We start from the raw sequence: 22,787 nt of genomic DNA, 5'->3' as shown, positions 1-22,787 counted from the left end.
TTAGATCTTGGCTTTCTGCCCAGCGCATCAACCTCCTCCCTTTCTCAGCCATCTTCCCATCTTATATATCTGATCGGCTTTGTGCACGAAGAAGGGGTATTACTCAGCGTTCAGATTGCAACGGCTTCCCGTGTTGTTCGCTTTCATCCCTGTATTTAGCTGTTTAACATGAGATATGGTAAAAAATGATTCCATCAACTCCCACTGTTACGTTTCTGCAGATCCCACTGCAGTTCACATTGAGGGAGAAATAAGGAGGGATGGAGAGACTCTCTCCTCTCCTCCCCTCCCCTCCCCTCTTCCTCCTCCCTCCCCTCTCTCTCAATCTCTCATCACATACTGCAGCTCCTCCCTCCACCTTGCCCTTCTCCAGATCCCCTCCCTTCTGCCGTTTCTCTCTCTCCATCCCTCCTTCATTCTCCCTCAATCTTTCAGCCTAGCTGAGACTAACCGAGGATACACCCTCCCTGTGTGTGTGTGTGTGTGTATGTGTGTGGCTTGCCGTGTGAACCGCATGTGTCAGTGTGTATACACATGTGGCTTCGCAGCTGACGGGAAGGACTCATGAAGTGCTCTGGACTTGGATATCAGATCCTTCTCCTTATGCATATTTACCACATTTTTTTTTAAAGACACTCTAAAATCCACCTATTAAAGAATCTCATTTCCCTCCTCTCGGGGCAGCATCTCGATGGAATCTTCAATCCTTCCCCCTGTATCTTGGATTTAATGAGCAGCCACCGTGGAATGAAGCAAGCACTTTCTGGATTCCCTTCGTTACAGCTCTGGTAAGGACATGTCTCTCCCTCTCTCCCTCCCTCTCCACTCTCTTTCTGTATATCCGTCTCCTTTTTCTCGCACTTCCTACTTGATTTGCTTCTCATAACATATTGACAGGTGCAGGCAGCACACATTATGGGATAGGGGGGCAGTTAAATGAAGCAGGGCGAGCTATTTAGGACATGGAGAGAGGGAGAAAATGAGGATGGGCTGGCTGGGGAGTGCGAGAGAGAGTGTAGGGGACAGAAGCAGGGAACGGAAATGTGTGCCGACACCAGCAGTGTTGCTCATGCTCTCAGAGGCTGGAGGGGGAAAATGCTCCACTTGGTACTTGCTATTGATCTGCTGTTATTTTCAGCTCCCATCCCTTAGAGACAACTTTGCATGGTCTACCTGACAGTGATAGCATTGGATTTGTGAACGCTGACAGGAAGGGACTTTGTCATAATAAAGAGGTAAATTCTGATTCTGTAGCCGGAAGTGCATTAGTAATGTCTGAATTTAACGTGCATATTTAAATGTGTGCTGCCCTCTGTTCACAGCACAGGGGGGAGAGTATGAGGACGTGTGAATTTGTGTTTGTAGAGAATGTGTGTGTGTGCTTGATGGGCTTATTGTGATGCGACAAGGTGGGACTTATACTCCTACTTTGGATGCATGCCTGCATACCTATACATATTCTCGTAGAGACCTCCTCAGCTGAAGTGGGGGAGTGAGAAATTGCAGCTTCCCACCATGTTGATTTGTCTGATTACCTGATTGGGCCTTTCGACAACAGCTCTGACTTATAAAGAGATCACCAGACGCCGATCTGAGATGGCTGACTTGCACATCACCGGGATGCGTATAGAGGATTATTTTAATAATTTGTTTTACATTTAGTTTACTGTGTTTGTTATCATTCACATCCTTAAGAAGATATAATGCTAATCACATATAGACAAAGATGCCGTGTTTATTTCACTTTTTGTCAGTTGGAAGCACGAGGCGAAGTTGATGTTGCTATTTTTGGTCCCATCTGCATGCTGGATGAGCTTCTTCCCTTTTATCTTTACTGCTGTCTTGTTATTAATTCTCTGTTCATCTCTCTCTTGTCTCTGTGAACTCTTCAGGGACGAGAGTAAAGAGAGTTAGAGGGGAAAGATGTTGGAATACAAGAGAGAGATAGAGAGAGTTGGTACTGGCACTGAAAGCAATGAAGAGAATAGGAGAGGTGCTAGTAGAAGGTGAAGTAGGGAGAGAGCAAAGGAGAGAGGATATGGCAATGAAATACTGACAGGAAGCCAGAGACAAGAGGACGAAAAGGGACAGAGGAGGAGTGAGTGTGTGCTAACTAACAAGCCTCAAACCTCTTCTGAGGCTCAAGCTCCTGGTAGGGGTTCAGTTTACACACACATCCACGCTCTCCAACGGAAAACCTGATAGATAGGCCACGGCCTGCATCTCAACACATGCCCGGCCGCATTTCCTGCAAAGGACATCAATATTGATCACATTTCCCATTTCAGAGAAGAAACCACGATAACACCGGAGGATGGAACAATAATAAAAGATAAATCAGATTACCCCACCTTGGGTATACCTTCTGTTTCCTTTATAATTCCTTTCCAGCACTTAGGGCAAGGCTATACAGGTGCAGCCACAGCAGTTCATGTTTGTATGGCAGAGCTTTTGGCACACGGGCAATGCTAACTGTGAAACGTATATTCGAGCAGATTGGATTTAATGCGGTGTATTGAACGGTTTCGTCTCATTAGTGTATCACATATCTAGTCGCTGCATATTTTTGTTTGAATGCTTTATTAGTTTCTACAGCTGAGCTGAAATGCATTATCAGTTTGGATTTAAGGGTTCTGAATGAACAACACAGATCGGATTTTGCTTAGTGAAGCTTTCATGAGGGTTTTTAGTGTGGATGAAAGATGGAATCAAGGAGATATCCGAGGATGCCTCACTAATAAATTCAGAGCTGATCTCCTGTATTTGGAACTGAAGGTATTCTGCTAATTGATTGGTAATTATTAAGTGATGTCTCCCTCTTTCCATCTCAGTCCCCTTCAGGCACACGCTCACAGGATGTGGCTAGCAGGAGTCATTTTTACCCGACTCGGCTGCAGTAAAAGCTTGCCATTCAATGGGTGACATCCGAGAGTGACTCACAGTGCCCGTGAATGCTCCTCCACCCACAGCCAGGAACCCTTCACACTGCCCATCGCCGAATAAGAAATTCACAACTCCTCTTTTCCTCAACCTCCAAGGCAATTATTCTTAAGGCCGTTATAGCAAATGATGGTTATTACCGATGTGGTTTCATGATTTACCATGATGCATGAAATGAAGTTGGCCCATTTGTCACAGCGATTCTGCAGCTAATGGTGTCCGTAGTGGTGGGCTAGCATTGTTAAGTTTTGTGGGTATGAGATTCTCATCCCAGTGCAGTCTCTTGCGAGACACAATTTAACACATAGTCAATGTAAATCTTTTTCAGAGCTGTTTTGATCCTTGTATTAATACCCACTCATAACACTATATATCCAAGGTTCCGTCCCTTAATGTAAAACTCAATAACTCTCACTATGATGGTTATAATATGATGGTTTAGCTTATTTTAGCTAATATGGCATTTAACGCCTTTAACAAAAACTTCATATAAAAAGCTTGTCAAAGAGAAGGTTTTAGGAGATTATGAGCAGATTGGATATAGGGTGGGGTTGAAAGTGAGATTGACAGGAGAGGGAGTACCACATATCTCTCATCCCAACTAAACCAGTGCAGTGTTATACTCTTTAATTATATAAAATATGGATGAATCTAATTAATTGTATTAGTTGGACATTGAACAAACCTTATTAAAACCAATTGTTTTTTAATGAAAATGCATTGTTAACAGTTGTGGGCTTCTGGTCATGTGTATTATGCAAACTAAGCATCACAATGTCATAAATCTGATGTGTAGGTGGCTGAGCATCTCTAATTCGTGACAAAATGTCACATTATTTGATATATGTGATGCCATCACAACAGATACTCAGCAGTGAGGTTGCAGTGTGCCAGCTAGACAATGATCTGAGGCATTCATATACTGTAATGGATCCCTATTATCAACAGCAGGCAGGAAGAGAAAACAGAATAAGGCATGGTTTGTCCAATGTAGCAGATATAGTGGAGGACCGAGAACAGAACCCTGAGGAACTCCTTCACAGACAAAAAACAATCAACCTGAATAGTTGGAGTCTTAATCTGCATGGTTTTTCACAAATCAAGCAGGACAATAAATTAAATACCCTACATTTTAAAGATGTTTAATCAAAATACCAGGCTCACAGTATCACATACTGTAAAAAGTAAGAATTTACTAACGTAAAAGAGAACCGTAGTATCTCCGCCTTTTATTAGACATAAAATATAATCATCCATCATAGGAATTTCATTTTATCTAACACTAAAAAAGATGAGTCACTCGTTTAGTTATTAAATCTGCTACAAAGTGTGACATGTGTTTTCTAGAATCCACACTCATACATTCACATGCACTCACATTTGGGATTTGTGAAATACAGCTGTAGTCTGCAGCAGTTGGGGGTTAAGGACATTACTCAGCAGTTGTTCATGTAGGATGAGAGAGCAAGATTTGTTCACTTCCCCTGCCTAGTTTGTTCCGGCCAGCTGAGCGAATCTAAATGGTATAAATTGAAAATTGTATAAATAATTCAGGAACGGCTTTTATCTTCTGCATTTGGATGCATTGCTAGGCCAACACAATAGTGATTCTTATATGTTGTTGTTTCAGGAAAAGGATTCAACCCTCACTGACCTTTTGTGCATTCTGTTGTTCTACAAAATCACATCAAAATGCCTCCTCTGTTGCCCTAGTTTTCATTTGAGACACATTGCCTCTATGGAAATTCTTTCAAAGAGCAAATCAAATGTTATTCAGACTTTTGTTCTTGTTCTTCATGATGAAATAGGGCAAATGGATAAGAATCTGCATTAATTTGCTCATCTGTTCATTCACACACTTAAAATAAACAGTGGCTAGACTACTACTATGGTTTGCTTGGTTATCCATGTGGCATGTGCAAAATCTCTGATTAGATTAAGAGGGAATTTAGGGAAATGAAGGCTTTTGCTACTGCATTGCAGCATTTTCAGGATGACAATGAGTGGCCCAAGAGGAGTGCTACAGTTACAAGGGGACAGATTAGTTACTGATTGGCCAATATGGACCCTACATTATTTATGAAGGAAGATGATGCTTTTTATGATGCTTGATGTGATTATAGACTAGAAATGGACAAAAAGTCACATACTTTGCTGACCCATCCATCCACTCATTTGTAGTTACAGCCCGTTGGCACGAAAGGGCGTATAAATATCACAATAATGGGCGAGGCGTTTTAGGTGCAATGAGTACGCCTTTCTTGATTTCCAACGTGTAATTTTTACGCCACTTATCCTGTACTGACTGCAATGTAAATGCATATCCGTAAATATACTACGGTAAGAGTTAGTGACGTCGTATAAAAAGTGAGAAAGACCACTTATGGTGAGCAGATGCGGGTGGATGTGCCCAACAAACACAAGTTTTAACCAGGAGACCAATATTCGAGACCGTTGTTGACCGATATTTTGTTTTGTAAGTTACGTTAATGTTTTAATTGACGTTTGTAACGTCTTTTCCGTAGTTGGGTAACATCGTTTACGTACTTATTTTAAGCCCAACCATGATTTTTCCTTACCCTTATTACGTGTTTTTCTTGCCTCAACCTAATTAGTGGTTTTCTTGCCTAAACCTAACTGTGGACGTTTGCATGGCATAAAAATGACACACTAAACTAGGCTAAAATGCGTACTCATGACACGCACAATGTCCGTGTAATATAGTGGTATTTCTACGCCTTCCTGTGGGACCGAGTTGGTATTTAAGGATGTACAATGTATTGAACAGCTTGCTGCTGAAGCGTACACATGCTAAAGAAACTACAACAATAACTACAATGTGAACAAGCCTGTTTCCAAACATGGCATGATGAGTAGCTCTAATCTAAATCTGAATGATATAATTCAAGCTCTCCTTAATGAAACCTGGCCTTTGTTTAAAAAAATTTCCTGCTTACTATAATTACTGTGACACAACCAATTGCTGGTTGCTGAAAATGCACTTTGATTCACTTATACATCTATACTTCCTGTAGTGTATTTACACCTCAAAAATGGTGGCACATGAGCCAACACTGCTTGTGTTCATCAGAATCATGCTGCGAATAGGAAGCATCAGCTTTCTTCCTTTCCGCGTCATGTTTTGGCATCAAACCACCGCCAAGTGAAACCGCTTCCAACGGAAAGTGTTACTAAGGAGGGAGTGATGTACGTATGCAATGAGGAGCGAGACTCCTGCATTTTGTACAGCTCTACTCAGAAATACATACATTTATTTTCTGCCTAATATCAAGGAGGTGGCCTTCACTGTGTTAAATCACCGTTCAATCTCAATTTACAAAGTCTTTGGCATTTCGTCCCACCTGTTAATTCTGTCAAAATTGTTTGTGCCAGTCCATTACCGACAGCCGAAGGAAAGGACAAACAATACTTCTAGGAGGAAGCTCAATAGATTCTCTGTGATTGCTGGCGCACGTAGCGAGCCGCCCACTGGAATTGAGGGGGAGGTCATATTGGAGAAATCCCAAATGTTCATCCAGATGCTCTTGGGTTGTTTTTTTCTGGGGTTTTTTCAGCGGATGTGAGTGAGGAGATTGTGTGGGGTTTTTAGCTGCTAGCTTCAACATGCAAAGCTGTAGCTCAATATTAATAGAAGTGCTTGATATTTTTGGTAAATCGGTATTTTTCCTTTGGGTGTCTAAAAACAGCAAGCTAAAAAACATTTTACTTTACCGGGGTTAACCTCCTGCTCAGTTGCAAATATTATACTGAAAGAGCTTTGTCCAATGGATGACAGCTAACACACATTTTATCTTAATTTAATTCCTCCACTATGGTGCTAGGCTTAGACCGCCATGAATATTAATTAGTCAAAAAGCATGGGACAAAGCATCAGAGGCAATTTCTCAGACCTGTTTGTGCACAATCTATTAGGTACATGTGAGTGCTGGTGATTTTCTCACCTGTTAGGCAATGACATGTGCCACTTGATCCCCTATCAATATGTGGTTTGGGATATTTTAAACAGTCCCTGCAGCAGAGCTTGAAGTGGAAAAAAAATAAGTGCCAGTGCTCTCTTATTCACATGTTGGCGTGTGTATCGGCCGGTAACAGCAATCTCTTGTGACTTATTCCTATTTCTTCATTATTTCTTTAAGCATGTTATACTGTCAGTCATAAGTAGCTGTGGTTTAATAGCTATATTATTAAACTTAGGCTATGCATCTTTTATAGTTAGCCTACAATACTCCCATTATATTCCAACTGGAACATTATAGGGTTAAGGTGTTTAATGTTAAAAGTTAAAGTGCTTTCCTGTGTTATCTGTAGCCTATAGTAGGTTTCATTCAGGTTTTAGGGGCAGTGTCCCAGTCAGGATGCTCCTACATATTATGAAGCAGAATAAAGAGACACATTCTGAATTTTGACAGTGAATAAAAGGTACTAAGAAATACTGGGTTTGGGAGTCATCCCTCAAGCAAATTTGGAGGTTTTGACTTAAAACTATACAATTTCACATCATTTTGGACCATTATTATTACTAGTTCAATGGATATTTTATTATTTACACATATCACAGCCTTCATCTGAACATTTAATTATTCTGGAAACGTTTACCCTAAAAGAGCTGATTCAGAAAACTTTTAAATAATGTTTCATTAATTATATTTGTTCACAAATAAAAAAGGGACAGAAAGGACATGAACATTGTATTGATAAATTACAGTACCCTCGTTCTCACCCTCCTCCGTGCTGTCCTTTGGCTTTCCAGATGCTCCCAACATAGTTTTTATGTTTATACAGCTTGTGAGGCATGGCGCCAATATATCGGCGCTGCGCCGTTATGCATTGCCATTATGAATCTCCCAGAGAATCTGATATGGAGAGGGCAGAAAAGAGTACCAAGAAGTACGCAAGAAACAGTCATGGTACGCCAAGGAACTCACCGGTACATAGGCTATCTATCAGGCTATTAAATAGGCATTATCTGTGGTTATAAGCACCATAGATGTGGGTAAGTAGGGCCCTGCTACACCCACTAGTAGGTTTTATCCTCTATTCACATGGTCGATCACCAAAAGAAGGTATAAAAGAAGACGACAGCGACCTCTAACAACCGTAGTAATTATGACTCCATATGGGATGGAGAATGGGGGCGATGGATGGGACGGATGGGCCTACAATTGTTGGCCTTAATGTGTGAAGAAAACTGAGGCCATCTGTATGTAGGACCCGTGTGTGCACAGCTTTTGTAAATGTCAGTGACTCAGCATGGCGATGACTTACAAACAGGCGTTATTAAAATACTGCGTTTTTGGCTGGTTGACATCACTTTCCAATCTCGAAATTGGTCCTGCCCACTCCACCAATGCACACGCACACACACACACTCACTCACTCATTCACAGTCGGGGGTAAATTAAAAATAATAACACATTTAGTTGAGACCTCTCCCTCGGCCCCCAGCGTGTTTGTTACTCCGATGCCCTGGAACACACGCTCCCAACAAATCCTGCTTTGTGACTAATATTTCAAAAGCTGTAACTCTCACAGCTTGCTTGGAAACATGCTAAAACAAGATATAATTAAACCATGAAAACAGTATTTATTTGTTTTAGATTAATTTCAGGCTCAAAAGAGCTAGTCTATTACATAAGCACAGCTGGGTGAGAGGTGCCTCTTCCACCAACGTCGCTCCTGGATCATTTCCCAGTCCTGACTGTACTGAAGTCTCCACTATGATCAGCGTCAGTTGAGAGTGAAAACACAGGCTAAAGCAAGCTGCCAATAGTTCTAATTATCATGGATGATGCACCCAGAGCTCTATTTTTGGATCAACGCGGCAGGAGAACGCACGGGAGGTATGAAATATAAAGTCAATACTTGTTTAACTTTATTTTTAAGACCAGGTCACGATCAAAATTGGCAGTAAATATACAATGACTTATTCAGCACAGTCAGGCCAATGAGGGCCCGAGGAAATCATATGGTTACTTGGACGGCTTTTAAAATTGCACATACGAGTTTGACTGTTGTGTGTAACAGGATGGATGTGTGTTTTCACTTTCACTGTCAAATGTGCCAGGCTGGTCTTATATATTGTTCGTTGCTATACCTACGAAAAGTAATGCATCTAATTAATTTATATCCCACAAAATCAATTTGTGTGGAATTCAAGTAATCGTGAACAATCGAGGTCGGGGTGGGTCAAAATATACCAGTCTTTCGGCCAGGAGACCAGCGTTAGTGTACCGTGTGAAACCAGAAGTTAACGTTGATTTATTTGTCAGGTAACTGACGTACTTAAGTAACGCCACTTTCGGTGTTATTTTAAGCCAAACCACGATATTTTCCTAAACCTAATTAAGTGGTTTTGTTGCCTAAACCTAAGGTAGTTGTTTCCTGATTGAAATTTATTTTGAAACGACATTTTGCTGGACGTTCGTGGGAAAACGAACAAAAAAGGAAGAATAACTTATTGGTAAGATATTACACAAATCATTGTATGAGCATATGTTGAATGTGTAATAGCGTGTTAGTAAGCAGCTGAGCTTCTTTGGTAGTTACTGTAAAAAAAAAGGAAGAAAACAAGGGAAGCCTGATCATCATATTCAAACAAGCATAAAGCTGTGCAAAAGTTTTATTTTGAAAATGTTAATATCTTTCCTGATACCATACAAAATGATCAAAGCATCTCTGAGTTCACTGAAACAGAAGTTGAAAACGCAGACATGGTTGATCCTGATGGTTTGAACTGAATTACTCAGCAGTGCTGTAAAGAAATAAAATAACCTGACCACCCCGACAGAAACTCATTCTATCTGCAACATACCTTAAGTTGATATTCAGCAAAAAATGAAAATGCGGCAGATGTAAAAAAAAAAAAAAAAACGGCATCGGGCCGATAGCTGGCACGAATAACTGTCACTGTGTATGTTAATTTTAACAGGGTTCAAGCAGTCCGGCGTTTTTATGTGATGGAAAAAGCTTCTTACCTCCTCACCAGGTCTCTATCATTAGTATTCTGGTCAGTGCTGTGCACTCTCATCTTGGTTGGCCATTTCCCATCTGAAATTAGTTTTTTCCTTTTTGTACAGGGCAGTCTCTTTCAGTAAAATACTGACCAGGTTTAAATAAATAAACAAAAGCCCCTTAATGCTAATGAATGCTAATGCGCACATTCTAGGAGGGCACTTTTTAAGAGTGAAGAAAAAAATAAGAAGAAGAGGGGCTTTGGGCTTGTGCCTTTCAGTTGTTTCATTTGCTGAATCCTGCTGATTATTCAGCTAAATTTATCATCCTTTTTGCATATAATTATACCGGAGCAGGCCAGTGGACACTGTGACTGTGAAAAATATGTTAAAATGTTCTTCAACAGATTACAGACAAAGCAGATTCAGAATACTTTGTATATACTGTGCATTTTGTGTGTTTTTTCTATTGCATCTGGTCCCTCAACACTGGATTTGAGATGCCATGCGGGGTCACTTGATATGCAGACTGTCTCTGTTAGACTGATGTATTATTGTTCTACTGATTAAGGGACAGGTAATATATCATCTTTTGTACAATGCCGTTTGTGACCTCCAATATGCTACTGTACATCGAATACAAGAATATGACATTGATATGATGACATGAAAAGGCTCCAGTGTCTGAGCTTGTGAGGATGTTGTCACCTAAACGTTGGGACATTGGACTGGCCTCAAAGGGTCGGGAAACCTAGTTATGATATCTGTTGTTTGGCTTCCTGTGTGTTCAGTTCATCTAGTATGTTATATGGCGAAGCACTAAGGCCATTAAGGTGTATTGTAGTGTGTTGTTGCTGACAAAAGGAATACACCACATCATGTCTTTTACTCAGACTGTATACAAGAAGGGGACGTAGTCACCGTGACGTCACCCATTGGTTTGTTGACTGCCGTTTTGAAGCCTAGAGTTTGGCATTTTGGCCGCCGCTATCTTAGTTTTTGGCAATCGCCATATTGTTTTTTCACAACCAAATGCTGAATAAAACATTTTTAGGTGACCAAAATGTTACAATTAACTTTCATGAACTGAAAACACACTGTGAAAGGGTTAAAGTTGTAAGACGAAAACACCCAGATTTTTTTTTTGTCTTGTTCATCCATGACCAGGTATCAAAAGATAGAAGAAGTAAATTGGAGACGTTTCAGTTGTCTCTGCACGTCAGTGGTCCTCCCACACGGGTGTTTTCACTCACGGTGTCTGATCAGGTCTCTTTTCAGGACGGTGTGGTTGTGCAAAGACGTGAATGTTTAACATTTCCTTCTCTCTCTTATTGGTTTTGTTGCAGCCGTTGGGTCACGTACAGCTTACACCTTTATCAATGTTATAAAGTAAATGGACTTTGTTGATGTTATTCAATTTATATCACGGCTCAGCTGCAGAGGGCTAATTACCCGTGGTGAAATAAAAGCACCTGCGTCCAGCGTTCAGGCTTTGAACCTCAACCTTTTTTTTTTTCAGTCGGTCAGTCATCACCTCGCCGCGGTCGTGCTCGTGCTTGTCTGTCTCAGCCATTTCGGCTTTAACTACGTGATACTCATGCTTTGGAAATGTTTCAGTGGTATACATCAGATTTGCCTTATTCACTTGATAATAGTTTTTCATACCAGACATCCTACAGGGAGACTGCAAGAGACACTTTATGAGAGACAGTCTAGACAAGTCTGTCATATCCTCCTCTCTGGCTGGGATTGCACAACTTTTTCTTTTTCCTTTGGAGGAGGCTCTGGAGAGATTTGCCTGATAGTTTATGCAGTCTGTAGTTGGTACTCACTGACCTAAAATTAGGCTATACGTATGCAGTTTGTAGTTGGTGAGCAACAACTAAAAGTAGGTTATTTCATCAACAATCTTGTTTACATGCAATACATGTACTTGTATGTATTAGTGCATGCACTGAGCTGCTCTTAACTTTAATATATGTATACATGCAAACAGCTCTTTTAAAAAAAGCATTTTTACATTCAGGTAATGCACAGCTCTGTTTGTCATGCACCACATGCTGTGCCTGCTTATGCATACACTGAATTAATGCACATTATGGCACATGTTGCCAGCATGTGTTTGTGACTGAGTATCATCACCACCTGGGACAAGCGATCTACATAGCATTACGTTAACGCGGCGTTGCTACTCATCACCTGCTCCGGGAGGGAGTAAACGCTGTCAGGAGGTGAGAGAGCAGATTATGATGGAAGAGGTTCAGACAGGAGACGGCTCCCTGTAGCTGCAGTCTTCAGCTGTAACGACCTTAAGTGGGCCAGGCTCAGGTGAGCTTTCCACTTAAGTCGAATTGGAAAAGACCCTCGGAGCAGAGGGCTAAGTGGCACTGGTGAGCTGTCTGTGAAGGGGTTTGGGGAAGTATTATACCTAGATGAGCTTCTTGTAGTTAAAGGTAGGGTCGACGACATTGGAAAGGGTGTAAAGACCATTTCAACCAATATAACAAATAGTGTTTACTGGATAACATCGTCAACTCTGCCTTTAAGGAAAACATTATGGGTCTTATAATAATTCTAAAAATACACAGGTGAAGGGCTTTAAAGGGGAACAGTAAGAACTCAGTGGACTCTTTTGATGATTGTGATATTGTGTTGTTCACTGAGAAGAGCATGATGCTTTCATGGTTGCACTGTCAGGTTTAAAGACTTAAAGTGGCAACCGTAAGATTTCAGTCCTGGTTGATCTGGCGACACCCTGTTCATTGGTGGTAACAGGGAATGCGTTTTAATACTATAGGTCCAAGAATAGATGTTGCAGCAAACCAAACTATTGTTGTTTTAGTAAAGAAGTGTGGAAATAATTGGCCTTTTTTCCATCATTCCGTGAACAACCGTGATCTGATTTTATGCCGCACACAGCATGGGTCCTCGAACAGCGAAAGTGAAAGTGGTTGGTTACCTCGCTGAGAAGTTGAAGATGTGCAGCCTGTCACCTGCAGCTCTTCATCTGACAGCTCTCTGTGTCTGCTACTTATTGTTCCATCACTCCCAGCCATATTTCAAACTGATATGCTGTCAAAAAATGACTAAAAATGACCGTTGTCTTGTTTTGTAGATGCATTTTTGATGAACGATAACAGTCCGTGTCAAGCTCACTGACAAACACATTGCATTTCCTTTGACTACTTCCTAATAAAAGTTGACTTTTATTGTATTTCGCCACTTAAATGCTTTTAATGTGAAGCTGCGGCAGTAGGAAATGTGTATTAGCACTTCAGATTACTGCAAATATATAAATATATCCATACTTTCATAAGTGGGCCATATGTTTAATCACCATTTGTGGTATCTCATTCTGCGAAAGATAGTGACTCAACAGACATTTATTTAAATTGAAAATCTCTTTTCCAATGCTTGTCCACATACATTTGGACATCTGGACTGTCTACCAACCCACAAACTGTGAAATAAAACAACCTAGTCAGTTTTTTTGTGGGCTGCCTGGATCAGAAAACATGTGACTCAACGAGCCATTCAGATTTGTCTCCCCTTCCTATGTCACACGCAGGCTTATTAGAATATACTGCCCACAACTTGAGAACTACCTTTGCAAAGGTGCACCATATTTGTCTCAAAAGCAAATCAGAGCAGACTGAGCTTTTTAGGGAGGGGTCTTAAAGAGACAGGCGCTAAAACGGAGACAGAGGGTGAATACAGGTATATTCAGACAGACAGAATGAGAAAAATAATGTGCTTTTTGAACATTAAAACATGTAAACATGTTGTAGTAGAAACCCCAAAATATAAGTATAAACCTGGAAATGAGCATGATATGTCCCCTTTAATTCCCCCAGGGACTACCTACAGTAGATTAAACATGTATCCACTCACACTGTAACATGCTTTGGAAAGAAGCATCCACCCTGTTGCTTAACTGGCCTACAATATGCTGTGATTACACTTGAGGTCAAGCCACTAATGATGATGATGTATTGTTAATATGATCGAGGCTACAGTCTAATTTGAAGCTGATGAGACAGGTTTTTTGTGTTCCCACTGTGAGAATTGAAATTGTTCAACGCCTCTAGTTTTATTCTCTTTATGAGCACGTTGTGTATTTCATTGGAATGAATATATATTGAAGGCAAAACCTCTGTTGAATTGATTTCATTAAACAACCCCTATAGGGTTACAAAGTTGATGTAGAGGAATGGCCATGGCATATTGGTATTCTGTGAGGCCGCCCGCTCAGCTCTCTAAACCAGAGCCGACATTTAATTTGCAACCAAAATGAGGTGAACTTTGTGTGAAGCGGGTCACTTTACTGCTGTAATCGAAGTGCCCCCTCTTTGCTCTTAATCTGACTCTCACTGTATGGGAAGACACAGCCATGGGTTGGTGTGTGTGTGTGTGTGAGTAAGTGTAACCTTTTATAATTTCAACGGTATCATAAAATATGCATAACATATCCCATTTCTCTTTTTTTGGGTCACTTTTATCCAAAGTGTCTCGCAGTAATGGAGGTGAATACTTCAAATGTATCAATGGGATTCCAAGCCTTTAAAGACAACTCGAAGCCACATTTGGAGAGTGTCTTGCTTCAGTAATCCGCACTACACTTCCAAGTTCAAAGTGAATGTTGTGGCGGGACGTAATGCGTGGAAAAAATTGTTACAACGTGAGCAGACGGTGGACGAACCCCTTAAGGTGTAGACAGAGGAAGAGGAGGAAGAAAGCTAGTGTCACTTTGAAAGTGGTGAAGCGGCAGCGTTTATATGATTGTGGATGTTACCTTTAAGTGGTTGGCGTGAAATTGTGGGAAAATGCTTCAGCGTGGATAATGGATTTTTCATGCCCTATGCACATCGACTGAGCTGCTTCTCGACTTTGTTTAAAATGACTTGTGCAGTTATCTACGAGAGTCTATAGAAGTGATTATCTCAGATTCTTCAACTGGTTATGATATCATCTTCAAAAACCAGGTGTGTGCTCCAATTTCAGTTTGCAGCCAGAAACCGGTTGGAAATTGATTTCCACATGATTCCTCCTGGGTGTTATTTTTTTTTTTTCTTTGTTGCCATTTCCTGCCAACTCCTGACTTCTTCTAGGCCAGGCTAATAAATTAATCTTTGTCACATATTTCCACCGAGCTCACTGGCTTTTGTTTCATGGCTTTATTATAAAGGATACAAATAATAAATATATAAAAAAAATACAAAAGGCATAGAGAACATTCCTACATAATGTCAGATATGACTTTTAGGTCATTTAGTTGGTAAATGAGGAGCAATTTGAATACGATAGTGATTGTGATTCCTATAAACCTAAACTATTTCCGGCTGGTAAAACCAAACACAGACACAAGATCTGGTTATCTTTCTCATTAATCACAGCATATTTCGCATACACAGGAACACATGTTTTGCATCAGAACTACAGTACAAGGCGGTCTCTCATGACCTTTAGGTGAGATCATGTCTTCTACAGACTAGTATTCTTGCCAACAGCTGTTATGTTTAAGCCGAGATATATGCAATCTCTCCTGGATGGATGCATATTTCTTTTCCAAAGAAACACATATATGTATATATTTATCTTTTTGATTGATATGTGGGATTGATGCATACCTCTAAAACCTTCGATCTCTCTGTATGTACAGTAGCTACTCCTGTCTATAAATAGAGTCTGATTATCGCTGCAGTCAGGCGAAAAGACAATAACACACATGTGCTTGATACGCTGTCATCTTCCTGTACATATTGTTCTTCCATCTGGAGTTTCTGATAAGATAGAGAGCTAGCAGGGCACACGTACACACTCAGTTCTGCCTCTCTGTATTTACAGCTTTACTTGAACACATTTAAAGCCTGGTCACATTGTGCGTGCATGTTTTAAAGACCCGATGCAGGCCCTTTGATACAAATGTCTTTATTCCACTTGTAATTTTTCATATTGTTCTATTTATTTTGTAAATATAGTTCCTTAAATTATTCCAAACTATCTCTCCTGGGTTATGAATTAGAGTACAGTTTTCTATATATGGGTTGAGCACACTTTGTTATTTTAATTTTGATGATTTACATGCTCTAGCTTTAATTGAAGGAGGATGTCAGAAGATCGTGTTGATACTAGCGATACCTAGTCTTGTTTTGAGTATCAATATCAAAGAAAATGGATCCATGTTCCATCAAATTCTGGGCACATGAGCAGTCTTCTCTTCGGTACGCTACGGTTCTCTACTGTTGTTGTGAGAGCATGCGTCCTAATATATGTAATGGATACTGTACAGCAAGTAGGTCATTGTTGTGAATAAACCCAGAAAGGGTGATGCAAGACCCCTGTCATACCCTGAAGGGGTTTATTTTACAACAGTGACCCAATAGCTGTATATTATCCCGCTTATTATACGGCTACTTACTAAAGAATCAATGATTTGACACAAAAATGGTCCGGCAGAGTCTGACAAGTCTAATACAGTACTACTACAATTTATTTTATAAATACTCATTTATTTTAAGCTAAAATATTGTGTTGAAGTTGTTTATGACCAGATGTCCCCAATGGGATTGCTATCCCGTCTCGTTGTGTCAGTATAACCCGGCCTCTACATTCTTATTTACACTTGCTGTATCCAGCTACTGTTTGCAGCTGCAGTGGCCCAATTTCCCGGCAGAAATCATAAAAGTTTCATCTCATCTCATTGGCGCTGCAAACAGATGGACCATCCTCTACCATGGGGGAACCAGTTTATCACACCACCAATGTGTTTCCCCCTTCTCAGGGTGCATTCCGTTGCTGAAGAGGATGTACTTTTCAGTATCTGTCTCAAACTGACATCTCACTCATCCTGGTCATGTTTTTGGTGATTTTCACTGATCATGATGGATTTTTTTAAGGCTTTAAGATTATTTTTGGGCTTTTGCTTTCATTAGATAGTGACAATTATAGCGATGAAAGGGGGAGAGAGAGAGGATGATGTGCAACAAAGAGCCAAGGATTCGAACCCCCGGGCTGCTGCGGTAAGGACTCAGCCTTGCTACATGCTCTACCAGGTGAGCTACCAGGGCACCTCGATCATGACGCATTTCTGACAGAAAATGTAGGTTTTAGTTGTGCATTATTTGGACATAAAAGCTTTACTACATTTGAAAAAAAATGTCCAACTTAAGGGTTATTAATAAATCAAATGTTCTATGTTTTGCTACTGTTTATTGCTCTTAACAATGACACTTGGAACATGCATCCCATCCCACCAAAAATTAGTTTCGACAGGAAATAGTTAAGGGGCAAACGGGCAGGGCAGCTAGAGTTTATAGCCTTATGAGACAATCTCACCGACCGAAACTCAGCGGTCTCAAGAGAGCTTGGGAGGCCATGTTGAAAACAGTCGAGCCGAAACCAAGCACTGCCCAGAGAGCAAACTTTCTCATTTAACAGCTAAACAGTACATACAAGATGTTTCTGAAAACATTGGAGAAGAGAAATAGGCATTACAGTAACAGAATATTGATTTACATTTGATCAGCGCTGCCTATTTTGACGGTTTAATCAGAATTGATGAGCAGTGATTGACAGCTGCGTTTGAGACTCCTCGGCTCTGATTGGTTGTTTTCTTTTCGGCGTGATGAAATCTGGCTAATACCATTAGAAGCACTAAAAGGAATCAGAGGAACCTGATTTTTTCACAGATTATCTGTCTCTTGTTCTACTGTCAGGAAATACAGTTTGAGCAAATATGATAAAAAAGTTGTTTTTATGAAGGTTACCTACTGCATATTACATATAGGGTCATTCATAGGGGCTATTGGACTCCCTGTAAGAGGGAAGACTAAAGCTACAGGAATCATATATATGCTGGAGATGTGATAGGAGCAGAGGCACAGTCATGCACATCTTTTATGAATGCCAAGTACTTGGAACAGAGTTGCTACAGACTTTAATAGGTATAATAACAGAGGGGGTGGGATTATCGGCTCAGCGGAATCTATGGTGAAGGTTGGCCCACAGGTTGTAGGATTGTGCTCAGGCACTAAAAAACAAAAAAAAATATCATCCCTTTTAATGAATGGTTGGGAAAAAATGACCAACATAGCTAATTATGAACAATTTATTTTTAAATTGAACAACAGACAGGAGGTATTTCTGAAATACATGAATGCAAAATTTAATGGCTAACTAGGTTGAAGCTGGCAATGTTATCACATGAAATATATTATTGTCATGATTTGTGAGAAATGCCCTGTAGGTCATGCTATTATCATTATGATAAGTGTCTGAAAGCAGTGTGATAAATGATGCCGCGATGGCGGTGGTAGATGGGACAGATGTTGCTACTAGTATAATGTGAGTGATAGAAATGGGATTCTTGCCGGGTATGTTACTTATATCACGACATATGAATGATGAACTACATAAGGATCTTATTTTCCCAATAAGCTGTTATTATATGAAGGATGGTAATACGTATTTAGATGTGAAGGGTAGTAATGCAATGTGGTGTTTGCCCTATATGTCATCACTATTGGATATGTAAATAGCAGCTATATGTTTAGTGTAGAGTGATAACTATACTTAAAGCAGCAGTAGGCAGTATATTTTTGGCATCATTGGGCAAAAATTCCATAATAACCTTTCAGCATATTGCAATTCAAGTGTTCTGAGAGATAACTAGACTTCTTTACCTCATCATGGCTCTGTTTTCAGGCTTTAGAAAATGTAGCCCGTGATGGGAGACTTTGGCCAATCACAGGTCATTTCCGAGAGAGAGAGCGTTTCTATTGGCTGTGCTCCGGTCATGTGACCAGAACTTGGCGTTCCTTCTACAGATTTCACAATGGCGGCCGCTTCACAAACTTTCTCATTTAACAGCTAGACCGTACACTACAAGATGATTCTGAAAACATTTGAGGAGAGAAATAGGCATTAACGTAACATAATATTGATTCATAGCCTAGTTTGACCGTTTGGTCGGAGTTTGCGAGTGATTGACAGCCGGCTCTCATAGACAGCAGCTGGACAGCAGATCTCAGATCAGCTCTGACTGCTTGTTTTCCTCCGGTCTGTGACATCTTGCAGATGCCGTTAGGAGCACCGGAGGACACAGAGGCACATGGTTTTTTTCAGGTTACCTGATTCATGTACTGCTGTCACGATATAGCAACCGTTTTATAAAAATATATATCTTCTTTTAATCATATTTGCTCCAATTTCGCCTACTTCAGCTTTAACCAAACCTATCTTTAATGCCCTGGTCATGCAGTTGTTTTGTGTCTTAGATAATAGAAAAGTAACAGTTGAACTGACTTTTTCGAAGCCAACCAGAACTAATGCATAAAAGGAACATAGTGGATATCTCCCGTTACTTTCTTTTTATCCCGGACGCTAAAATAGAACGAGTGCAACATTTAACTGGAAAACAGCTTGAACACAGCTTGTGGTGGCTGGTAAAGTGACAACAAGTCACATTCAAAACATTGTGCCATCTGAAATAAAGTTAATATCATGATGTAAACTACTGCAATAACGGTAACTCTTTGTCATTTGCATCATGGTGTTGTAGCACCATCCTCATCACAGAGTACCACCCCCCCACTGTTGAGCAGATATACAATGTGAGTCTGTTATTGTGAGTCTGGTTTTGAAATTCCTTTAGGCACTGATCTTTCCTCTAAAAATAAATGCACAAGCCAGACAGTTTTGAAAGCATAATTAAGTGCAGGTGTCTGGCAAATTACTCATTGATTGAAAGTGTTACTAACACCTCTAATACAAACTTGAATTTACATTTAACATTTTGCTATTAGTGGAAGACAGTGTGGTGGAGGCACTCCTGGCTCCCGCTGGGATTTTTGCCCCGGTCCCTTCTGACATTTCTACTCAGTTTTTGTGCATGCCGGTGTGCCATAGGGAGTTGTTAAGTCTGTCGCTGTAGACACAGTACTGAGGGAGGCTATTTATTTTCAGAAGTTCATTAAATGTCTTCTTGTTGTTTGTGGGGAATTAGCACAGTATGCCATAGTAGCAGGTTTAGACATTAAGAGAAAAGATAACACTTTATAATAACCATCATTTATAAATGGTAAATTGATAGTCAATTAAACTCAGTTAATAGTTATTTTACTGTTCACAAATAAGAAATGGCAATTAGTAATATTTACTAATTATTAGTGATGCTATAATTTGATATTGTATCATTAGTTTGTGTAATATGAAATATTTAGTTTATAAATTGTATAGTTGCTGGTAAAAGATGACATCAGTAAAGTATTTGTTAACAGTTTATTGCTGCACACATTATAACATTCAATATTAAATATTCGGTAATGACTACTAAATGATTTGTAAACCTTTAACAACCTTTTTACAAACCATTAACAAAGTGTGACAAATATCTGGTCCATCTATCTATGTAAAGTTTATAGATGTTTTACAAATAATTTCTTAAAGGTTTACATAATAATTTCGTAATCATTAAATACTTAAAAAATAATGCACAAATCATTGTAAACATCCAGGAATTTTGCAATTAATTTTTTTGAAAATTGTACATTTTGTGGCTCAGATATTATATAACATTTATACAGTATGTGGCTGTGTTGTCTGACATATTTGTAGATACACTGTTACTGCTTTGGCATTTGCTGGTGTTTTTTTTTTTTATTTTAGGTTGACATTAAAATTAAATTTACGTCAACTGAGGTTATTAAGGAAATGTCTAGATTGCACAAAGATACAACTATTTTTGACTTAACATCTTCTCTGAAAGCAATTTTGGTGTTTTATTTATTTGCCCTTGTTGATAACATAAGACTGAAATGGAAGTAGCTGCTCCTGCCTGCATTACTCACAGCTTGAAGTAGCACCAAACAATCTGTTAATACATGATGGGACTAAAATAAACTGTGACTGCCGCCTAAACTTGAGATGAGTTTGGGATGTTTAGGTGTTGATAGTGCTCTTCACATGTGTAATTAGGTATAGTTATTAAGCTCTGCTGGTGTGTCGCAGAGAACACTCTCTCCGTTAGTGTCTCATGATTTAAAAATTTGTAGAGTGAAGTCTGTTCTGGCAGGACACTTAGATTCACAGTTAGTCTTTTGCAGCTGCGCCTCTCCAATTAGATCACACATTTTTATCGAAAAAAAAAAAAAAAAGAACTGTTTGTCTGCTCCACATAACCAACTAGGAAGAACAAAAAAAAAGACAAAAATATCTTCACAGTATGTCAAAGGCAGACATCAGGCCCAATTCAAGTTTGAGTCATCTTACACAGCAGAGACTGCATGAATGCACCCATGATCTTACTGCTTCTGCTGTATCCCTAAATGCATCTGTCTTTGGCGGTACTGTCAGTTCCTCAGTATCTCCTTTTGTCTTTGATCTGGAAATGGTTTACAATTTCAATTTACCTGCTGTCCCGTTTTTTTTGCAGGAGGTGTTAACAGCTGCTTAAAACACTCAGCAAAGCTGCTTTTATTGATGGTGGCACAGGTGCATCGCAGTCATTGGGTAGAAGGGAGTCGTTTTACGAGCAATAAAAGAGTTGAAAGAATGGGTACCTCTGACAGTCTGACAAAAGCAATATTTGTCTCATCAAAACAGCTGCACCCCGGTCGACCCGATGCGTTTAATGTCGGAACGGTGAAGCTGTGGTTCGAAATGTCTTTTTAAAAATTCAAAATAGTTTAGCAAAAAGGATTAAAAATGTAAAAATCAGAGCGAAATCTGAGGACACTTCAGGTCATTGCTGGGGATCTAGGGATTTAAGGACATATAAAGTGGAGTCATCATCATATAATTAAACACCTCACATGATTTAAAGGCTGATTCTGATATCTTTTGCCACACTCGCAATGGGATGTCAAAGTTGGTCTACCACTTTGGACTTGACTGAAATATCTGAACAAATCTGGGATGGATTGCCATAACATTAAGCACAGATATCCATGGTCCCAAGAGGATGAATCCTAATTATTTTGACGATCCCCTGGTTTTTCTTCCAGCTACATCATTAGGTCAAATTTTTAAATCGTTCAGTTTATGACTAAATATCTGCAAAACTAACTTTCCTATCAGCCTCAGCTGTACTTTGTTTTTAGTACCAATTAGAAAATCCTGGCACACTGAAACGCTAAACTTAGATGGTGAACAAAACATTATACCTGCAAAAAACTTTTATTGATACTCTTTGATTACTGAGCAGGCTGTTCTCATACACCGTTCGTAGCTATACCTACAAAAAGTAATGCACTGCAATTTGTGTATATCTCACAAATTTGTATGCAATACACATAATTTTGAACAAGCAAGTATAAAAAGCGACAAATGCTGCGTCGGGAGGAGGTTGGGGTGGATAGTTGGGTCAAAAAACACCAGACTTTAACCCTGGGTGTTCTTAACCAGAAGTCAGCGTTGGTTGTTTGTCACGCATCTTCCGTACCTAAACCACCAAAGTTACAAAGTTAACACTTCCTTTGCTATTTTAACCCAAACCACAATCTTTTCCTGAACCTAACTAAGTAGTTTTGTTGCCTAAACCTAACCGAGTTAAACTTTTCCTAAACCTAACTAAGTAGTTTTGTTGGACATTCGTAGGAAAACGCATCAAAAACTGAGGAATAACCTTTCGTAAGCTATCATACAAACTGTTGTATGAGGATACATTGAACTGGAATAGCTACTGATAGCTACCAGGTAAAACAAGATAAAACAAGAAGAAAACAATCCTTTTCCTGTTTTGATTGCTCAATTGTTGATGGAATTGCATAGTGAAAGACAGAATTGCATAGTGAAAGAGAGGCTTATAGGGTACCAATCTAAATGGTGTCTATAGCTATTATATTGTGCAATCAACATTTACTTCATAATGATAAGTTA

The 22,787-nt window shown here is 39.7% G+C and overlaps 1 protein-coding gene across 1 annotated transcript in view; it reads left to right on the top strand.

The window, feature by feature from the left end:
- The first annotated feature begins 417 nt into the window (after window positions 1–417).
- The window catches only part of lingo1a (leucine rich repeat and Ig domain containing 1a), a 146,958-nt gene continuing 124,588 nt past the window's right edge, over window positions 418–22,787 (top strand). Inside the window, exon 1 of the mRNA XM_037767412.1 lies at window positions 418–788. The gene's annotated coding sequence lies outside the window, so the exon portion shown is untranslated. The remainder of the gene's footprint in view (window positions 789–22,787) is intronic.

This window comes from Sebastes umbrosus, chromosome 4 (assembly GCF_015220745.1).
Source record: "Sebastes umbrosus isolate fSebUmb1 chromosome 4, fSebUmb1.pri, whole genome shotgun sequence".
NCBI classification, from domain to species: Eukaryota; Metazoa; Chordata; class Actinopteri; order Perciformes; family Sebastidae; genus Sebastes; species Sebastes umbrosus.
Note: the sequence above shows the minus strand (reverse complement) of the source record. Positions and strands in the feature narration are given on the sequence as shown.